At 45.6% G+C, this 22,159-nt stretch overlaps 2 protein-coding genes across 5 annotated transcripts in view; one reads left to right on the top strand and one right to left on the bottom strand.

Moving 5' to 3' along the window:
• The window catches only part of Dhx32 (DEAH-box helicase 32 (putative)), a 59,802-nt gene extending 54,531 nt beyond the window's left edge, over positions 1 to 5,271 (bottom strand). Inside the window, exons 1-2 of one of the 3 annotated variants that reach the window (XM_085693237.2) lie at positions 5,143 to 5,267; positions 2,554 to 2,648 (exon numbers count right to left, since the gene is read on the bottom strand). The gene's annotated coding sequence lies outside the window, so the exon portion shown is untranslated. Of the gene's footprint in view, positions 1 to 2,553; positions 2,649 to 5,112 lie in introns of all 3 variants that reach the window. The other 2 variants (XM_085693236.2, XM_087908327.1) reach the window with 2 other exon arrangements.
• Positions 1 to 22,159, top strand: part of Fank1 (fibronectin type III and ankyrin repeat domains 1) — a 102,747-nt gene that overhangs the window by 1,791 nt on the left and 78,797 nt on the right. The window lies entirely within an intron of this gene.

Raw genomic sequence — 22,159 nt, 5'->3', positions numbered from 1 at the left:
GCATCCAGCTAAAAAAAAATCATTTCTTAATAACAAGAAAAATTTAAAGACTTTCTCCCCTTTCTTTTAACTTTCTTGCCAAACAGAAAGTCTCCAAGTTAGGAGTCATCGTTGCTTGGATTGATAGGATTTTATACAGTATCATTTGTGTTTAAAACTCACTGGAATGTGCATTCTATTAAACCTGCTGGAAAAAAATTATGAGCATATAGCAATGCTAGGAGTTTTAGTCTCATATCAAATATCAAATTGAACCAGGGTCTCTGATATCGATCAGACTGTGTGATCTTTTCAGAGAGAAATGATCTAGGTGATGTACGTGTCTGTCTGTGTGGGCAGTCTCATGTATACAAGGCTGGCCTCATATTCACTATGGAACCAAAGATAACCTTGAATTTCTGATCCTTCAGAATGCTGAGGTTATAGGCCTTGGCCACCCCATGTGGTGCTCTGATGGAATATCGATTTGGTGGTTTATAGACAAGTCCTCTACCAACTTAGCTACACCCTTAGCTGTGAAGTATCTCCTAGAGGCAGCAGCTCTATTTCTGTAAGCGTGCATTACTGTTTAGAGGTACCCGCTACAGGCTTCAGAATCTCCAGTGCTCTACGCTTTTAGCTGTTCTCTTTCCTGGTTCTTACTGTGTCAAGCCCTGTGTGGGAGCTGGGGATTAAACACACAGCACAGGGTCTGTTTGGGGCACCTGGGTTGCATTATTCCAGAGACCCCCCTCAGGGGCTCCTGAAACCTCCCAGAGTCTGAAACGGGGGAAGGAAAGATAGAGGCTTTCAGGAGAAAGTATGAGGTCGCTGGCTTGCACAATAATAAGGAGAGGTGATCCAGAGGGCCTTCGGAGTGATCCTTCGGCTGGCGAAGGACGGCTATGCAGTCGGAGGCCCTCATTGGAGCAACGGATTGAGCCCCCCGAGGTCCGGAGGGGGAGCGGAAGGAGGAGGAACATGAAAGACGAAATCAGTACTGCGAGGGATGCTATCACCCACTGATACAAGGGAACGGATCTGATGAGAATTTACCAGGGCCAGTCGGACTGGGACTGAACGAGGACGTGATCTAGCCAGATTCTCGGAATTTGGCCGGATTCTCTGACTGTGGCCGGCCCGGGGTCTTTCTGAAAAGCCATTGACTATGACACTGGGACCTGTTTCCTCTGCATATGCTGGATTTTGGGGATCCAGTCTGTTTGGACGCTCGCCTTCCTGGACCTGGAGGGAGGGGGAGGGAGCTGCAGCTTCCCACAGGGCAGGAAACCCTGACTGCCCTGGGGGACGGAGGGGAAGGAGCGGGGGAGTGGGGGGAGTGGGAGGGTGTTGGGAGGGGGGGCGGAAATGGAAACTTTTATAATTTAATAAAATTTACTAAAAAAAAAAATAATAATAATAAGGAGAGGTGGCAAGTTCCAGGACAGCTAAGACTGTTAAACAGAGAGAACCTGTCAAGAAAAAGAAAAAAAAGGAGAGGTGGTTCCCATTGAGATTTCCCTAGTACATAGGCCCTAAACTTGGGGAAGAAAGGTCTAGGAGCAGAGCAAAAACATTAATTAAAATATAGTCAACAAGAAGAGACAAAGTTATCTGGGCAGTGAGATAACAGAACCTAAAAAACACAACAGGAACAAGCTCAGGGAGGCTTTGAAAACTGAATAAGATGTTTTATTACTTCTGGAGTTAGGGTGGTACCTTGGCAGTTAAAATGCTCGCCTGACAAGTCTGAGTATCTGAGTTCCAATCCTCAGAACCCACATAAATGCTGGGTGGGCGTGGCACCTGACCTGTAATCCCAGCCTGAGAGGGCAACCTGTAATCCCAGCCTGAGAGGGCAGTCACAGCAAGGTGACTAGCTGTTTGGGCAAGCTCTGGGTTTGACTGAGAATCCCTACCTCAATGAATAAGGATGAAAAATAATTGAAGATTTCCAACATCAACCCTGGGCATCCATGGGCACATGCATGCATCCACACATACAAATACACACACTCACATATGCACCATACACATAGACACATGAAAGAGTACTTTTCAAATATGAGACAGGTTCTCACTATGTAGTCCTGGCTGGCCTTGAGCTCACCAAGATTTACCTGCTTCCACCTCCCAAATGCTGGGACCAAAGACGTGCCACTACACTGGCTAAAACAGTTAATACATCCATGACTTAAATGTATGTTCTTCATCCCATTAGATTTAAAGTAGAAAATATATACCAAATCACTTATGTACAAATAATGATAAGATTTATCTCTTTTCACACATACTAAAATGAATTTGTACTAATTTTAAATAATTCAGAAATCACCACCTTAGGAAATCTTTCACAATCTAATAAACACCATTTTGGATAAGTGTGAACCATGGTCAGGTTACATTTAAAAGGACTGGTCTAATCTCTATGGTCTCTTTTACTGTCCATATTTGTATCCAACCAGATCTCATCCAAGATGGGAAATAGCTGATTCTTTCAGATCTTTCAGAGGTAACAGAAACCTGATAGATATGATACTAACCAGTACTAACTATAAATAATTTCAATCATACCATCAATGGAGTTACAGCAACATCGAGGTGTTAGGCTGGGATTATGGAGCACGTTGGAAGCCCTGTGTATGCGCTATTCCTTCCACTACTGAGGGCTGCAATAGCACAGGAGTAGAATTAGTAAATTGATTACGAGGGAGGACCCTTCTTAATTACTTCAAAGAACTAGTTATCTATCTAAGGGCAGCGCGAAGGAACTGCTAGAAATAACCTGTCAGTCCAATCATGCCTTTTCCACAGTCTTAGCTTCCTATTACTTTTAGTAATGATCCCTGTTAGCCGCGTCATTAAAATCCAATCAGCACAAACATCTCAGACCCCCCAGCTGGCTTAAACTCAGGCGCTAAGCAAGGGATGGTGGGGCCTTCTGCTGTGCTACAGAGCAACAGCAAGGCAATGAGCCAAGAAATGATTCCCCAGGGAAAGGACAATGAAATCAGCTCATGACCTTGGGCTGCTCAGGGCAGCTTGGAGGCTTGGCCTGCATATTTACCTCTAATTATTTATTTGTAAACTAACTTCACGATTAGGAAGATAACCTGCGTTAAAAATCACACAGGGAATGTACATCTTTTTTTTTTCCTTAAAAAAAATCGTTTAACTGAGTGTTGTGGTATGTGCTTTTGATCCCAGCACTGGGTGGGGGGTGGGGTGGCACTGAGGCAAGTGGATGATCCAGGTGAGGCAAGGCTAGATAGTGAGACCTTGTCCCTAAACAATAGGGACAATAAATAAATAAATAAAGCCACAATCAAACAAACAAACAAACAAACCATTAATTTCAGCGGTCCCACCCCTTCCCTCATGTCTAACACCAGGATGGATTTGGGTGTCTATGGCATAAGAACAAGCAGACAAACCTGAAGAAACCCACAATCTAAATATAATCTGTGCATAAGTATCAGATGCAAAAACTGAATTTGTTTATCAAATGAAGATAAGCCCCTCCCTCCTGATTTCACTCCCTACATACCCTGGGCCAATTACAAATACTGTGTGATTATGTGTGTCAGGCGGGCTACACACAGGCCAATTCCTTTCCTTTTCATGTATTTCTACATAATTTACATAATTATATCTACATATATAGTTTCTTTTCTTGTACATATACATAAATATATATAACGCATCCTGAAGCAGGCCAGGCTACAAAAGCTAAGGGAGTAACATAGGCCTGTAATCCCGACACTCAGGTGGTAGAGGCAGGAGGATCAGATGCTCAGGGTTGTCTGGTGAGTTCAAGGCCCACAAAGGATAGAGGAGACCCTGTCTCAAAGCCACAAAGAACCAACTCCAGACAGAGATATAAATGACATCTTCCACTAGGGTGGTGACTCCTCTCTCCAAACCTGTTTGTCCACTGTCTCTACCAACTCCTACTCACTCCAGCCTGAAGTTGGAGTCATCTTAGAGTCTTGGTCCCACACCAACCCTCATACATGCCCTTGTCACCAGCATGTAAGTTTATTCCTCCTCCAAGTGTATCCAGGATGTGTCCCCGCTTCCCCTCCTGCTGCCATCAGTACCTTGAATAACCGTGATTGTATGCTCTACTGATTTCTGCAGTGCCTCCCCCCCCCCCCCACCACAGCCTCCTAAAGTTCTTACTCTGGATCCAGATCTCTGATCTATTATGTCTGTTCCGTTCTTCCCAATACACTAGATGCCCTTTGAGCCACCAAGAGCACTGCTCCCTCCTACTCCTGCTCCAGTGGGGAGCAGCCCTCATATCCTTCCAGTCTTTGCTTACGTACCCCCCCATCCACTCCTCCAACTGCCTGATGTATAGGTGCCATCTCCCCAATGCTATTCCTGTCTCTGAACTTTTCATAACAATAATCACAATTTAATTGTTTTGTTAATTAGAAAATCTTCTCCGAGCCTGTCGAATAGGCTAAAGAGGGCAGGATCCTGTCTGTTCTTTATCGCTCTGTCCCAGGGCCTTAAACAAACATTCCTGGAATGGATGATATTGCCTTGTTTTATTTCCCCGAGGGTGCTACACTTACAAGAGAACTATTTTTATCTCCAGCAGGAGGGGCTGTGCTCCTGTAAACTTCAAGTCCCTCTTGGGCAAAGTTCATTTAAGTCAGGTGCTTTTAAATGTCAGGTTGGTTACAAATACCTGGAGAATTCCACTTCCCTTCCTAACCTAAATGGCTGTTTTGAGAGTCTCATTTTATCTGGTATGGTATCAAGGAAAAAAGTCATCTTCGCTGACCTCTAGGTCAGAAGACCCTAACAAAACCCTAGCTAATGCATGGACTACTTGCAATCATTTATCGTCGGGGAGGTCAGTTGGTGGGGATTTAAAAGTCATTTCTTACTTGACTACAGGAATTGTTTCACAAATCTGTGTGACGATTTTTTTCTTAAGTAATCTTAGTCCCTAAAGAATATCAATTATTTCAATTAGGTTACAATTCAAACCTTATTAAGAAGTAAATGCTTATAGTAATCAAATTAAGAACTTTTTAAAAAGCAGTTTTAAAGAAACACATGTAAACAGTTCTCTTTTGAAGTCCCAACCAGAATACAGAAAACGAAGGCAATCCTGACCTGCGATGATGTCCTGTCAGCCATCCCGACCTGTGATGATGTCCTGTCAGCCACAGAAAGGCTCCAGGGTTGAAGCTGTGTCCCCAGGAACTTGGGTGCACCCAGTTTGTCCCCAGACAGCTTCTGCTTCCTGCTAATTTGCTTGGCCTTGGCCTTGCTAGGCCAGGGAAACACTGTTACAACTTGTCTCCCTCTAAGCAGCCAACCAGATTCAAGGAGGGGCCCAGTGCTTTCCAGAGGCGTCCAAGGAAGCCCTGTATGACTCAGTGAATTCAGGTGCAAGAACTCACTCAGTAAACAAGGCCCAGCCGAGGTTGGGTGTATGTGTGGCTGAGAAGTCAGGATCTCTGGGACCCTGCGGGCCATCTTGGGGACTTTTCTTGGAAGCCAAGAGGCAAGCCATTAACAAGATTTAGGCGCCCATTCTTTTATCTGTGTTCTTGACCCCTTATAGGTCATCCAGAAATCCTCCTCCCTCTTCTCATCTTCCTGGCTTCTCTCCATCCACACACATACCTATTGGTCCTTTACAAACTCTCCTGGGGCTGCAGAGATGGCTCTCGCAGAGGACCTAGTTGGGTACCAAGCACACAGGTGACTCACAACTGCCTGTTAAGTCTAATTGCAGGGGATCCGACAGCGCCCTCTTCTGGCCTCTACAGACTCCTGCATACACATAGTGTATGTTCATAAATGCAAGCAAAACATACACAAAAAAATAAAAAGATATAAATGTTAAAAAAAAAATCCTCCTCCTGCACGCCGCCATTTCTTAGAAACTTTGTACAGCAGCTTATTCTCCCTTAACCCCTGACCTTGATCTGTCTCCTTGGTACTGAGTCTGCATGCTTTGTTTTCTCTACCATGGTGTGATCAATCGGTCAATTTGTTTCATCCATGAGAAACCTCCTTGAGACAGGGACACTGTCTTCTTTGAGGCAAGGCCTCACGGACGTCTGACTGGCCTTGAAATCTGTACACAGCCGAGGATGACCTTGAACTTCTGATCCTCCTGTTTCTATTTCTCCAGTGCTAAGATTGCAGGTCTATGCCACCATGTCCAGTTTATGGGTTTGTGCAAGCACACTGTTAGCTGAACTACATCCCCAGCCCAACACCATCACTTACCTGACTCTTGAATTCTTCTAATCACGTTAGTGTTTAGAAGTAAATGAAAGTATAGGGAAAAATCAGCCTCAGAACCACAGTCTCAGAAATGACTGTATTGATTGGCCAATGTTGCTCAGAGGTAGAAGACTTGCTTTGCATAAAGGAAGCCCCAGATTTCATCCCTTGAACTAAAAACAACTGTCAATAAGATGAAGTGAGCTTATAGGGGCTGGCAAGATGGCTTAGCAGGTAAAGGTGCTTGTCACCAAGCCTGACAACCTGAGTTCAATTTCCGGAACCCATGTGTAGAAGGAGAGAACCTCCTCTCCAAAGTTGTTCTTTGGTCTCCGTGTGTATGTTGTGACATGTGTGTAGCACTCCTCCCCACACAGATAATATAAATATATAAAACTTTTTTTTTGAAACAGGTTTCTCTGTATCTAAGGAGCCTGTCCTGAAACTAGCTCTTGTAGACCAGGTTAGCTTTGAACTCACAGAGATCCACCGGCCTCTGCCTCCTGAGTGCTGGGATTAAAGGCATGCACCACCCTGCCCGGCTGTAAAAAGCTTTTTAAAATGCCCTTACAGACTGGTGATAAAGCTAAAGGGGTAGAAGACTTGATTTCATGCCAGAACTGTGAGAGTTAGACAAAACAATGAGATGGCTCCACAGACGCGGTCAGCGCGAGAGGTGACCTGGTTGGTTCGCTTCTTTGGGATTACACAAGCTCTCTGGTGAACGGACTCAGCCCTCGTTGGAAGTGTTACAAATGTCCTTACGAGGAGCCCCTCTGCCGACACAAGTAATTCCAATCAGGCCAAATTAGATCGAATAAAAGATGCCCACGTTTAATGCAGCGCTCCGGGATGGCCGGGGAGAAAGAGAGCAGGGGAGACCATGTGCCACGTGTTTCTTTTCTGGGCAGCAGCCTAAGTGGCCTGTGGGAGTGGTCCTGACCCTCCCTGGGGAGGGGTCAGTGCTTGGCGGGCTTTCCCGGAGGTGGGGTCCAGACCAAGGCAACTCCCAGGGGAGGGCACTTCCAAAGATGGATGGGGGGGGTTGGGATGAGGCCCTCTACTTAATATTACAGAAAAGAGTGTTGCTCTCCGAGTGTATTGTTCCTCCCTAGGAGTCAGTGTTTATTTTTATCTATCTATCTATCTATCTATCTATCTATCTATCTATCTATCTATCTATCTATCTATCCATCTATCCATCCATCCATCCATCCATCCATCCATCCATCCATCTATCTAATCTATCTATCTACTGGTTTGTTTTTTGAGGCAGGGTTTCTCTTTGTAGCTCTGGCTGTCCCAGCCTTGCTCTGTAGACCATCCTGGCCTCAAACTCAGCGATCTGCCTTCTCTGAGTCTCTGCCTCCCAAGTGCTGGGATTAACTACCATGCGAACTGTTTCTTTCTAACTGAAGTATGTGTATACAATAGAATACAAAATCCTACAAACCCTGTTTGGTGAAAGACTGAAAACTGATCACATCCGTGTGCTGGCTAGTTTTTTTGTCAGCCTAACCCAAGTTAGAGCCCTGTGGGAAGAGGGACCAGTACTTGAAGAATTTCCTCTATCAGATTGGCCCGTGGGAAGTCTACAGGGCATGTTTTTGGTTAATGACCCAACCCACTGTGGGTAGTGCCACCTGGGGAAGGTGGCCCTGGATGGTATAAGAAAGCAGGCTGAGCAAGGCAATAAGCAGGCTCCTCCATGGCTTCTACTTCAGCTCCTGCCTCCAGGGTCCTGCCCTGACTCCCTTCAGTGTGATGGACTGTGATGTGCAAGTGTATACCAAATAAATTCTCTCTCCACCAAGCTGCTTTGGTTGTCCTGTTTATCAGAGCAACAGAAAGCTAATACGCCGTGTGATCTCTAAGCTTACAAAGGTCAGCTCAACTGTACCTTTAGAGTTATGGTCCCCTTCTTGCCATGGTGGTTCATAGGTGCCATAGCTGGGCAGGACAACTGGCTACCTCCCTCTTTTGGAGGCTTGCATGGTGCCTTCTGGTACCACAAGAGCTAGTCCTCAGGGAGGAAGCTTTCCAATCAGTTCCAACTCAGGAGCCTCTGGGCCCAGTGTCTGATGTGCATGGTATCTTCAGCATTAGGGACGTAGTTTCCAGCTCAGGGCTGGGGCTAGGGTGGGGATCATCAACCAAGAACATTAGCAGTAGCCTGTGCTGCTATGGGAGTCTCTTGAACAAACGAGACCAACTCAAAAGTGGACTTCTCATGTCTGGTACTGGGATTTTGTTAGGTGATCTTTGACTCTTGGAGAGAGCATGGTTGGCCCAGATGGGGAAATTACATTTAAGCTATATATATATATATATATATATATATATATATATATATATATACATATATACACACTTATGTGTATTATAGTTTTTTTAGGTAGACAGTTGATAGTACGGTTTCTTATGACTTTTTCAGGTATCCTTACTCTTATTTTACCCTCCTCCATTCTTGTCCTTATTCCATATTCACCTCCCTTCTCCACCCCCTTTCCCACTTCCTAATCAGATCATTTGTACCCTGTTATTTCCCGCTCTATTTCTCCCTCACCCCCACCCCCGCAACGGTCCTCTTTATTTCCTGATTTCTGTACTTATTACAAGCTATGTACTCACACCTGATGATTCGGAGCTAGGAGCCTCCAGTGAAAGAGAACATGTCACCTTTGACTTTCTAGGTTTGGGATACCTCACTCGGTATGACCTTTTCTAGTTCCATCCATTTACCTGCAGATTTCATGATTTCACTTTTCTCTACAGCTGAATAATATTCCACAGTGTATATGTGCCACATTTTCACCACCCATTCATTGGGTGAAGGACACTTCTTGTTTCCATTTCCTGACTATTGTGAACGGAGCAGCAGTGAGCGTGACTGAGCAAGTATCTGTGGAATAGGATGGTGAGTTCTCTGGGCAGATGCCAAGGAGTGGTATAGCTTGGTCACTTGGTAGATTTATTTTGAGCATTTTGAGAATTCTCCCCACTGATTTCTGGAGTGCCTGGACCAGTTTGCAATCCCACCAACCTTGAATGAAGGTTCCCTTTTCCCTACACATGTGCATTTCTGTTGGCGCATGCCCAGGAGCAGAATGCCCGGCCAAGTGGCAGAGTTCGTCCAGGTGCATGCCCCTCTGATAGCTACCACATGTGCAGCTAAGCACTGGACCAGCAGGACCTCGGAGCCCAGATGTTCTCCATGCTTGCTGATGTCTGCTCCGCCCCTTCTCCTCCTCAAAGCAGATGTGCCTCATTATACTTTCCACATTAACTAACGCTATTAAGTTTTTAAATGTATTTTTATAGGCTACTTAAATGTATCTACACGAAGTGCCCACTCAAGTCTCTCACCATATTTCCTTTTGGGTATCTGTCCCACAGTGCTCATTTGATGGTGACTGTTTGGGGGCGGGGGACACTGCTGTTTTATGGTAATTGGTTACGTACCTCTGGAATCCCGTATGACCGAATATGGTTTTTGGTTTGGGGTGCAGCCTCTGGCACGTTGTCGAGTGTCCAGCATTATGCTGTAGCCCTAGTCGCTTTCTGTGTCTTTTGCCTTGAGAGCCCCCACCCGTTAGCTTGGCTCCACCTGCCCTCGAATCTCCATCTGTCCTGGTCTTTCCTCGTTGACTTCTTTTTCCCCTTTTAGATCTTGTCTCACTTTTTGGATAAGAGCTACAGTTATAAATTTCAGAAACAAAAGAGTTATAGAGCATTTAATGAAAAGTCATCTGGCAATGCCCCCACTTCCTTCCCACCCATTCCTTTCTAGCCCGATACACTTTAATACATCAGGAGTAGAAGCAGATTGTGTTGCATCTCTTTCTCTGGCCTTTGCCTGGCTCTTTCCAGGGACAACTGCATTTTGGAGCACTTTCTTTTAGCTCATAATGAGTTTTCTCATGGTTGGAAGAATGATGAATGTATTCTGCTTAATCTTAATTTATTTAACTGGTCCACTACTGATGGGGACCCACTTCTAGTTATTTGCTACTGAGCCAAAGACATCCCCAGCCTAAGGCCCTGAAATCTCAATGTATGTCAGCCTGCAGCTGAAGGGGGTTTCGTGGCTAAGGATGGGCACATGGAGCGTTTGCTGTCCAGGTAGGCCTCGTGTAATCCATCACGTGTCCTTATTAGCGGGGAGCAGAAGGCCAGGCCTAGCCAGAGCACTCATCAAGAATGGGAACAGAGGTTGGCGTGATGTAAGGATCTGAGTCAGGGAGCCTGGGGCACCCCAAAGAGGTACAGAAGAGGGCCTGCAGGAGGAGCCACCCTTCGACGTGAACCTCTGCGATGCGTTTTGGATTTGTGACCTCCGAACTGTAAGATGAAGTGTCTCTGTTGTTGTTTGTGGTTACAGTGGCAGTGGGAGACCGGCGTGGCCATTTTACTTCAAAACTGTAGTGGCAGCCTCTAGAGTCTGACGTTTGTGTCTGGGCAGCAGCTGTGTCTAAGGTGCAAGAGTCTAAGTATGAAGTGGTTAAGGCTAGTTTTGTATTTGATAAGTTGTTCTTTTTCAAAAACTTGTTTTTAGGTCTGTCCTAAAACAAACATGCAGAAAATTTTGTCTGCATGTTTATCCTTCTGTGCGGCCCATGTGTGGGTGGTGCGCACAGAGGTCAGAAGAGAGCATCAGATCCCCTTGGAACTGGCGTTAGTGATGGTTGTGATCACTGTGCGGGTGCTGTGAACTGAATCTGGGTCCTCACCAGCTTCTCTAAAGCACTGAGCCATCTCTCCAGTCCCCAAATCGCTCTTCTTAACTCAGCGTTCGGTCCTGTAAAACACCCTGGATTAACTCGGAAGAAGAGGGTTACCTGTTTCTGTTCTGGAAACTCCATTTAGGACGGAGTAGAGCCATTGCTTTGGGTCCTTATGGGGCCCCAGATGGCAACAGCAGTGAGTGCTGGGTGGAGCTAACTTTTTACAGAGGAAGAGGGAGGGTCTTGGGGTCCCACAATTTCTTCACAGGCCCCACCTCCTAAACTGTTCCCTTCCTGGGGAACACCCGGGCCTTCGGAGGACATGGGCATCCAAACTCTTGCAGTGGCTCCCAGGGGTTACAAACACTGTCATCCTCAGCAGTGACCAGTGTGAGCTCCCCTGTCCCCACAGCCAGTCGAACACAGTGGGTTATTTGGATTTTTGTCATTTTTGATAGTGAAAAAAATTCTTAAGTTATTATTAACTCTCTCATCTGTAACTTGCTTGAACTTCCTTTCCGAGTAGGAGTGGGTCCTTGTCTCCGCCTTTGCCCAAAGCATTTGTCTTTGCTCCCCTCCCACGCCTCACAGCAGGACCTCTGTGATGAGAGGAGGAGACACTGTCCCCAAGGGCGTCTGTTCTAGAGGACAAACATACTCTATCAAGTTCCGTTTATGAAAATGTTTCCTTTGTTTTGGACCCAAATCTACATCAGTCAGAGACTGAAGACATGGCTGCTGTCGGTGTCCTGGTCATGGTGGGCGCTGACTTAGAATCAACAATCACACAGCATCCCCCTTCCCCCAATCTCAGGTATCAGAAATCTTTCTCATGGAGGTCAGTGGAACCTAGGCTTTTGGATGCCATCAGTGAAAATTATTTGCACACTAGGAAAACACTTGTTTGCTCTGTCATTTTAAAGAACTAACACCTGCTTCCAGGGGAAAAGGAGCAATGACTCCAGACTTCCACTCCTTCCTTTAGTTTGGAGACCAACTCGCTAACATAGTCTTGTTTGTTCTTTTTAAAGATGGATCTCACTATGTTGGTGTTGAGATTAAAGGCCTGTGCCACCGCAACTGGCACTGCTTATTCATTTGCTTATCTGTCTGCCTGTCTGTCTGTCTGTCTGTCTATTTTGTTTCTGTATTAACTGCCTCTCTCCATACTACTTGTGCTCTTGGTTGATGTTCCATCTATGTAACAGCTGCTGACTTCAGTGTGGACCAGTATTAGCCGGCTACTTGGCCCCCGCTGTGTTCGGGCTTTTTTATTGCTGTGAAGAGACACCATGAGTATTGCAACTCTAATAAAGAAAGCATTTAATTGGGGTGGCTCACTTACAGTTTCAGGGGTTCAGCCCACTATCATCATAGTGGGGAGCATGGTGGTGTACAGGCAGTCGTGGTGCTGGAGTAGCAGCTGAGAATCTTATTAAATAGCAGGAAAACAGGAGCTCGGCTGAGACACTGGGCCGTGTCTCAAGCATAGGGAACCTCAAAGCCCGCCCCACAGTGACACACTTCCTCCAACAAGGCCACACCCACTCCAACAAAGCCACACCTCCTAATAGTGCCACTCCCAGTGAGATTATGGGGGTCAATTACATTCAACCTACCACACCCTCAAAAGCTTCTAAGAGCTTTAAGTGAAATGGTACATGTCTGTAGTTACAAAACTCCGGAGGTCAGCTATCTACCGTCAACTCTGTCCCCTCAAACGGCCAAAGGTCCAGATGTAATGAAGTGTGTTTTAGGAATAGAAGACAGTGACCCCTTGACAACAAGCCCAGTTAAGGTTTGTTTGATTCTTAGAAAAGAAAGAAGACCCACATAGCAGGCCCAACGGTTGGGTTGGTGCTGACCAACACGATTCCAGAGCTGCCTCAATGACTTGCTACTTCTTCCTGATTACGAACTTCTGTTTCAAAGGTTGCTCATTCTGTCTGACACCTAAACTCAGTCCTCTAGTGGTCTGCCAAGATCCGGGCATGTCCAAAGGCTTGGTGCCCTGTGAGCTTTCCTTACAGGTCCCCGTCAGATGGCCATTTGATTCCAGATAGTGTCAGCGTGAGTCAGGCTGGCTTGCCCAGCTCTTTTCTATAAATGGGTCTCTACTGATGACACTCTGCCCCTGCCACCTTCAGCCGGCATCTGATTACTCTGAGTGAATTTTCGATAAAAACAGATTCACCATTGCATCACAATGATGCCAACAGCAAAGTTGATAAGTCACGGAAAGGCACAGAAGTTGGGAAGCCTGACTTTCTGCCTGTCGGTTCCTGCTTTGCTCAAATTGGTGGCTTCTGAGAGACCTACACTGTGGGGTCCCTGTGATGACCCTAGCTGTGTGAATGGTGCCTGCCACTGGGCCTGGCCTGTGACGACTGTTCATGCTTCAGCAAAACGCTTAGTACAAACCGGATCCAGAAGCGAACAATGAGGATGCAGATCTGAGCCAGTCAGCTGAATGCCAGGATGCCAGACAGCACAATTGTGTGGGGGTGTATGAGACAGACCTGTCGTCTTTCACAGCGTGGTGGCCATCATGACAGCACAGGTGGTGTGTGTGACGTGTGGGACACCTGTCCTCTCTCACAGGACAGCAGCTATCTTGACAGTGCAGGTTCAATCGGGTGGTATGGGGCAGTGAGTTGTCCCCTTTCACAGGGTGGTAGCTATCGTAGGCGTCACTAAATCACTGACTGTGGCCTTAGAACTGTTGCTTTTCAACTCCCTAATACCTGTGACACTGTAGAACATGGATGTACCCCTTCCCTGCCCACCATGTGGAGGGCGTGGTTTCCAGTATCATTCCGAGCAGCCGCGTTGACCTTATAGATTTGTGTTACTTTTTCCTTCATTCGCCCAAGTTCCCTATCAGCCTTCTTTTCTTCTCTTTTGTTCTTTTTGGTTTCAGTCATCTTGGGTCGTCAGCTCAGTGCCTGACCCCCACTGTAAGTGCCATTGGGCGAGAAGCCAGGCTTGCTCCCGCGCTCACAGGCGGGCGCTCACAGGCGGGCGCTCACAGGCGGGCGCTCACAGGCGGGCGCTCACAGGCGGGCGCTCACAGGAGCTCATGTTATCAGTTGATTTAGGTGACGGGAGGCAGGACAGAAAACTGGATAGAGAGCATCACATGACACCGAAGGTGAGACTGACCAAAGCAGGGGTGCTTTGCTCCCTGTTTTTCTTGTTCTTCTCTCAGGTCCAATTCTTGCCAGGCAAGGGTCTATACTACTGAGCTAAGCCCCAGACCCCAAACTGATGTTTCTCAAACAGTTGATATACTGATATACAGGTTTATCCTAATAAGAAAAATTAAATGTGAGGAAGATTTTTTTCACCCGAGCTTTGAAGAACTGCGAAGGATGCCGTTTCTGCCTTTCTCTTTGCCCTTTCCAGCCTTGGGAAGCAGCGATTCTCCCTGCTGTGGCCCCAGGGGGAAGCGGTGGGCTAGAGGAAAGTGTCCTTTTCCTCCCCAAAGTGAGGTCTGTGAGTTCAGGGCTGGCTTCCAGAGATGGAGCAGCTGGCAGTGAGCTGTGTGGTTAGTCATGGAGGAGAAAGCAGCTAGTGAAGGCCGGGAAGCCTGGGTAGACGGGTAGATCTGGTTTCCCCACACCGGAGGTCAGCAGGATGTGTACTATCCTGCACTACCCTGTACTAACCGGCTTTATTTAACTTCAGTGTCTGGCGAGCAGTCCTGTTTTCTGAAGAGCATCCCAGGGCTGGCCAGGCTGCTGCTCCACAGCCTCCTGCAGAAACAAGGATCAGCTCATGTATGGATGCTATTAGCCTTTGTTAAAGGAAAGTTTGTTGAACACTGATAAGATGATGGCTGTCATACAGATGTAAAATAATATTCAAGTTATTAATGAACCAGTCAGGAAGGTGTTCTTAACCCTCCGAAGGGAAATCCAGAGAACAGGTCCAGCTGTGAATCGGAATGTGGAGATAAACTTGAGACTAATGCAGGCGAGAAGGGCTGTGAGTGGAGCCAGTTAAAGTCTGTGCTTGAACCACACACGTGTTGCCAGTGGTCCTAAACCCTAACAAGTGGAGCACATGAGAGGCGTGGTTGAAAGTCAGTGTGAGCCAAAAGACACGGAGTGGCCCATAGTGAAGGGATGTGTAGGTCTACCCTGTGCTGTGTAATTCATGGGCGTTTCTAGATCACTCTCTGTGTTAACATGTGGTGATTGCTATGAACTCCAATTGTTTCTTAAACCACAATCTGCTTCGCTGCCCTAGTCTACTCTTCTGGGTGATAAAAAAAGCGAACGGGAATTCTCCAACAGGACTTCCATCTGTGCAGAGCAGGTCCTGATCCTGCCCCATCACTCAGGTGAAGGAGGAAGTCATTTTACAAAGAAACATTTGTCATGGCTCAGGGACAGAGCCTTCTGTGAGGGCCTGGGCCATGCTCTTTTGATTGTTTATGTATAGTGGTGTAAAGATATGTTGTAAAAGCATGTGTCACTCCTGACAGTCCCAAAGTGGAAGTGACCCAACTGACCATTCACAAATTATAGACAAAATGTGATATATACAGTGGAGCATCCTACAGCTTTGAAAAGGAAGACAATTCTGATACATGCTGTAAAGTGGATGAACCTTTTTTTTATACATACATACACACACATTTGTTTTGAGACAGGGTCTCACTATATAACCTTGGCTGCCTAGAACTCGCTCTGTATACCATATTGACCTCAAACACAGAGCTCTACCTCCCAAGTAGTAGGATGAACCTTTAAAGATACAAAGTGAAGTAAGCCAATTATTTAAGTACACACACTTTGTGATAATGGGGGCTAAGATGTGCTACCTCCAAATGTTACCCTCCCAAAAGTTCCCCTTCCAAAATTCCTCCCTCCAAATGTGCCACCTCCAAATGTGCCCCCCATGGTATATGGTGTACCTTGCACAGAAGAGACTTAAGAAATGTTAGAAGACAATCTTAGCTTCCCGCCACCTCTTCCCTATGAGAGGTTCCCTCCTTCAAGGCTCTGGAGTAGGTCTTGCAGCTCCAAGCTTATCATACTGCAAGAACCACACTATGTGCAGTACACTGCATGAACCCCTTTGTCCTATCATATTTTCTATAACTCTCCACTCTACATCAAGCCTAGTATAAAAACACTCTGCTTCCACAACCTCAAAACTCAGAAAGCTGAGGTGGGGCATAGGATCCAAATTCAACCTCATTTCTATGGTGAGTTTAAGGCCATCCTGAGCTAAGCAAGCCCCTGTTTCAACAACATAAACCTGGCTTTACTGATGTAGGCCTTTATTACGTTACAAAGACTGATGTGTGAAACTTGCATCAAACACCTTTGCACGGTTCCCTTGTTCCACACTTTGTCTGAGGAGTCTGGGGCTTTTGGAAGGGTAGAGGAAGGAGATGTTTCTCTTACTGTGTATACGATTCAGTGTAGGAGATGAGGTACCAATACTGGTGTGGGGAGCTGCATCCCAGAACAACCACCAGCTGTTGTGAGATGCTCCCTGCTTCCTCCTTAGGGATCTGAACTCAGTTGTGGTTCAAATCCTTTGATAGGGAATTTCAGAACAAGACTCAGTGAGGCAAGCTTACTTCATTACATAGACACGAGAGTTAGGAAATACTCAAATAGAAGTGGAGGCATGTAGAGGCCATTTGGAAACAGCACACACCAGAGACATGGATATGGGCTTCTCAAGAGATTTGCACCTGGGCATCTTTGCAATGGCAGCATACATGACCTGGTGGTTTTTAAGGTCACACTGTTCAAAGGAGGTGATTTACAATGAGATTAAACGATTAAGCAGAGTTTAATTTTTCACAACCTTGTCTACAATGAAGATTAAGTAGAGTTTAAAAATGAAAGCTCACCAAGTGTCATTAAATGTGAACTGGTTCACCTGGTTTTGCTCTTTTGTCATTTGTTTTGAGACAGGGTGGCCTAGACACACTACATTGACCAGACTGGTCTCAAAGTCATAGATGATTAAAGGTGTGGCTACAACACTGGGTAGTTTACTTGTTCTTAAAGAAATTTCCTTTTAAAAATGAAACTAGGGGATGGGCGGTGGTGGCATGCGCCTTTAATCCCAGCACTCACGAGGAAGAGGCTGGTGAAACTCTGTGAGGTCAGCCTGGTCCACAGAGTGAGTTCCAGGTAAGCCAGAACTACACGGAGAAACCCTGTCTCAAAAAGCAAAAACAAAAGAAACTAGGGGCTGGGGAGACGATTCAGTGGATCCATGATCAATTCCCACCACTCACACTGTGGCCCAAAATTGGTTATAACCCCAGTTCCAGAGGATCTGATACCCTCTTCTGGCTCCATGGGCACCAGGCATGTGTATGGTGCATAGTCATTCATGCAGACAAAACACCCATGCCTATAAAAGTAAAATGAAACTAAGGTGGTTTTCTCAGGTACATTGTTTGGGCTTGTGGATGAGAAAGAGGCTAATGGGGTTAGGCCAAGGTCAGACACTAGTCACAGATGTGTATTAACATCTTAGTCAGGAAGTCTTTAGGAAAGTAAGCACTAGCTCTGTGTGTTGGACCCTAGAGTCCAATTACTGAGGAGGAATCACCCCAAGAAAACACTCTCACACCACAGTTGATGTAAAAGCATGAGGATTTAATTCTGTCACGACAGGGTCTTTCAGCATTCAGGAAGTCAAAAGACCCCAAATAGCTGGTACAGGCTACTTTTAAAGCAAAAAGCCACAGAAACAAGGGGGGAGTCTGGGAGCTGTTTTTCAACTATTAGGATTGGCTGATTCAAAGGGCTACTAGCAATGATTGGTCTGAGCCATGGCAAGAGAGTGGTTGCTAGATCAGGTGGGGTAAGGAGAACATCTGTGAGTCATCCTATCTGTATCCAAGGAACTGAGTCAATATCCCCTGACCAAGGCCGAGGAACTGAGTCAACACCTAAGGGTTATCTTGCCCCAATTCCAATAACTGAGTTCTATCAGGAGAACATTCACAAGGACACAGGGAGATGGAAAATCCCCAACTTTCCAGTATGTGTATGTGAAGTTGTTAGGTCCTTGGTTCCCAGGGGAGGGGGGAGCACTGCTGCTGAGAGGCCTCAGAAATAGCCTCAGAGTTATCCTAGAGTTTTACATGTAGGCAGTTTGATTTTACTTGCTTTGTTGAGGTTTCTAGATTTTGGCCAGATTCCCCAAAGGGCTTCTTTTCCCTTTCCTTGCCCGCCTTGTTTGCCCCCATCTTTCTGTCTAGTCTCACTTAGTAACACTAAAGTAGTTAGTAGGTCCTGGTATCCAGGAAATATCAGTGAGCTTGGATATAAGCAACAGACTTTTCATTTGGTTGTAGAAGAGAATTGCAGACCAGGAAATGCAGGCTCAGGCAGAGTGAACCAGCTTTTCAGTGAGGCTTGTGAGGTACTGGAGGCAGGCAGTTTGCTGCTTCTTGAGGGGCAATGAGCAAGATGGCGGCAAGTGTGGAGTGACTCAAAGGTGAACGCTAAGTGTGTCCAGGTCAAGAGGAAAAACTGTTTGGCTAGTATTTTTCAAATCTTGTAGGGTGTTGCTAGATTCTGGAAAATGTCCCTCTGCTAATAGTTCCCTACATGGTATATGTGTAGTAAACTTTCTCTTGTCATTGAATCTCTCAGGCCTAGGAAAGGATTCTTGGTCCCCTTTTGGACATTCTGTAGCCAGTTTGACTTTTAAGTTGTGTGTGTGTCTGTGCACACCTGCATGTGCGCATGCACGTGCAGGGAGGTCGGAGGAGAATATCCAGTGTTCTGTCTCAGTTTTTTTTTTTAAAGATTTATTTATTAATCATGTATACAGTGTTTTCACTGCATGTATGCTGCAGGCCAGAAGAGGGCACCAGATCTCATTACAGATGGTTGAGAGCCACCATGTGGTTACTGGGAATTGAACTCAGGACCTCTGGAAGAGTAGTCAGTGCTCTTAACCTCTGAGCCATCTCTCTCTGTCTCAGGTTTTATCTTATTTCTTTAAGCTAGGGCTTTTCATTGAACCTGGAGCTTATGCTGGCAACTAGGAAGCCCCAGCCATCCTCCTGTCTCCTCCCTGTCCACAATACATGCACACCCACCATGCTTGACTTCTTACAGGTTGTTGATGTGAACTCAGGCCCCCAAGTGAAGGCAACAAATGCTCCTATTCATTGCTCCCATTAGGACTGTCGTTAGCATAGAGTTTTAGTTGGGTGTGACAAAGCTGTAGAGAGTGGTGGTGGCTGCGCTTGCCCTTGATGGCAGTAAAGTTAATCTTATGTGTCCACGGTAAAATTTACAAAAAATTTTGTGCATGCATGTATAATGTGTGGGTGTGTCTGTGTGTCTGAGTGTGGGCAGCAGGTACCACAGTGTGTGTGACCATCAGAGGACCACATTTGTGTTGATCTTCACTTCCCCCTGTTGGAGGCAGGCTCTCTTGTTTGCCACTGAAATGCCAGGTGAGCTTGTTGAGCTTCTGGGCACACTCTCCAGTCTCCTCCCATCCTGTCCCAGGAGTGTTGTCTGGCAAGTCAGTTCTGGGAATTTGACCTCTGTTCTTCAACATTTGAACTGTAAGCACTATGTCTGAGCCATCTCCTCAGCACTCATGGTGAACATTTTAATGTCAGTTGAACCCTTAGACTCATGAAGCACCGACCAGTCCTTTCTGTGCATTCTTGCGAAGAAAGCGTGCCTAGCTCGTGGGAAACTGAGGCTTGGGGACCATCACAGGTGATTAGAACATACTATCAGTTCTTTTGGGAGCGCTCATCCCCAGAACCCTATTTGTGATCATAATAATCAGAAATTCTGGAATTTAAAAGATTGACTAAACTTACTATTTTTTTTTTCTTTTTTCTTTTGGTTTTTAGAGACAAGGTTTCTCTGTAGCTTTGGAGCCTGTCCTGGTACTAGCTCTTTTAGACCAGGTTGGCCTCGAACTCACAGAGATCTGTCTGCCTCTGCCTCCCAAGTACTGGGATTAAAGGCATACAACACCACCGCCCAGCTAAACATACTATTTTTAAAATTTATTTATTCATTGAGACAGGGTTTCACATAGCTCAGGCTGGCCTTGTACTCACTATGTAGCCATGGATGACCTTGAACTTTTGATCCTTCTGCCTCCAGTTCTGAGTGCTAAGATTTCAGGTGTGTGAGCCACAACATACTTATTATTACATTACTACAATGTTACAATAAGAGTACAGTTTCCTATTGCTATAATCAATACTGGCACAAAGTGTTGATATCTGTGTAATAACGGGGAAGATTTGGCTCAGGAAAGAATTCCTGCCTCTTGCCCGACTCTGCTTGTGCCTTTGGTTAACAGTTTTAACTCATGTTAGTTTGGTCCCTTTGCTGAGGAGCATTGTCAAACATAATACACAGCCTTGAGCTCTAGTGAGGAGGGTGATGGGGTTAAGGGGAAACCATTTCTGGCCTTGCCTTTTTTCCCCTGAACTTTGCTAGAGAGCAAACTCGGTGGTTTACTGGCCTTTGAGTCCAGAACTGTGACAACATGTTAGTTCCACCTGACGAGTTTGATGTGATGTTGGACTAAATGTTCCCTTCCAGCCATTTTTACAAGATGTCCAAGTAAATTTATGCAGCTTGGCACACTTCACTGACTTTATTAGGTAGGGAGGTTTCTTTCTTCTTTTTTTGCTGAAAATATTTTTCTTGTTTAAAATCTCAAGCCAACTGTGGTAACACACACCTATAATGCCAGTATTCAGGAGATGGAGGCAGTGGGAGTATAAGTTCAAGGCCAGCCTGGGAGACATAGCTGCTCTCGTTCTCAAAACCAAACCAAAACATAACCTTGTAAGCCTTCTCCAGGAGTCGTCTAGCAGTGTGCAGGCAGCTAGGGTGATTGCTTTTGGCAGGAGGCCATGTAAACATCCCTGCATCTCTGTGATATATGGGTAGAGTTGACACATTGTTAAAAACAATGACCATAAATAGAGAATGTGTCAGGGCTAGGCTCAGTCTTTAACAACAGTCCAAATGCAGAGGGCTCTGAGATCTGTTCCCTGGGCAGGTACATCATATGCAGACATTGTTGCCAGGACCCAGAACTCTAATCTGTTAGCCTGCCCAGCACTGTGGAAATAGGTAGGCTTGTGCTTAGAGGGATAGAATTCTCCCTCCCTCCTTTCTTCCCTCTCTCTTTTTCTTCCTTCATCTGAGTTTACACTATTTAAAAGTCAACTTCTAGTATATTAAAAAAATTGTGTAAATATACAAAAATACCTCTGGGGAATGCTTTGCATATGCATACAGCTATTCTTTGTGGTGCTTTAGGGTTTTTGAGGAGTATATAATAATTCTGTTGGCCTTTTACCTATTTCATTCACTAATCAAACTTTCTATCGAATATCCTTGCTCTCTCTCTCTTGATCTTGGCCTTTCTTGGTCTTTTAATGAATTTTAGAGTTATCAGTTTTTACAGATTGAAGGATTTCCCTTAGGGTTGTTAAAGTTCTTGTGGTAGTTTGAATGTAATTGGCCCCCAGAATCTCATAGGAAGTAGCATTATTAGGAGGTGTGGCTTTCTTGGAGTGAGTATGACCCTGTTGGAGGAAGTGTGTCACTATGGGGGTGGGTTTTGAGGTTTCCTATGCTCAGGATACTGCCCAGTGTGTTAATCAACTTCCTGTTCCCTGCAAACCAAGATGTAGGCAACTCCACGTCTGCCTGCACACCACCATGCTTCCCATCATGGTGATAATGGACCGAACCCCTGAAACTATAAGGGAACCAACCCAATTCCCAATTAATTTTTGGTATCTCTTCACAGCAACTAAAAACCCTAAGACAAGCTGACATCAGGGACTGGAGTATTGCTGTGACAGGCCTGACCATGTTTGGAGGAATTTCAACTTTGATATTTTGGGTTAAGAAAGCAGTGAAATGCTTTAAGTGCTGCTTAATGTGGGCCATACTAGAGGCGATGGTGTTGAATGTGATTTGATGAACTGTGGAGATCAAGAGGTTCGGAGGAGAATGTTAGTATGTGACCTAGAGACTGGTCTTGTGAAGAAAGTGGTTGATTTTTGCCCTTGTCTGAAGAGTCTGCTTAAGGCTAAAGTGAAGAGGTTTTGGATTAATTCAATTGGCAGAAACCTCAAAACAGCCTAGTATAGAATCTGTCTTGTGGATATTGGTGGTAACTCTAATGAAGATTTATAATGAAAA

This window comes from Myodes glareolus, chromosome 7 (genome assembly GCF_982192425.1).
Source record: "Myodes glareolus chromosome 7, mMyoGla1.1, whole genome shotgun sequence".
Taxonomy (NCBI): domain Eukaryota; kingdom Metazoa; phylum Chordata; class Mammalia; order Rodentia; family Cricetidae; genus Myodes; species Myodes glareolus.
The sequence above is the reverse complement of the archived record's forward strand: the minus strand, read 5'-3'. Positions and strand labels throughout refer to the sequence as shown.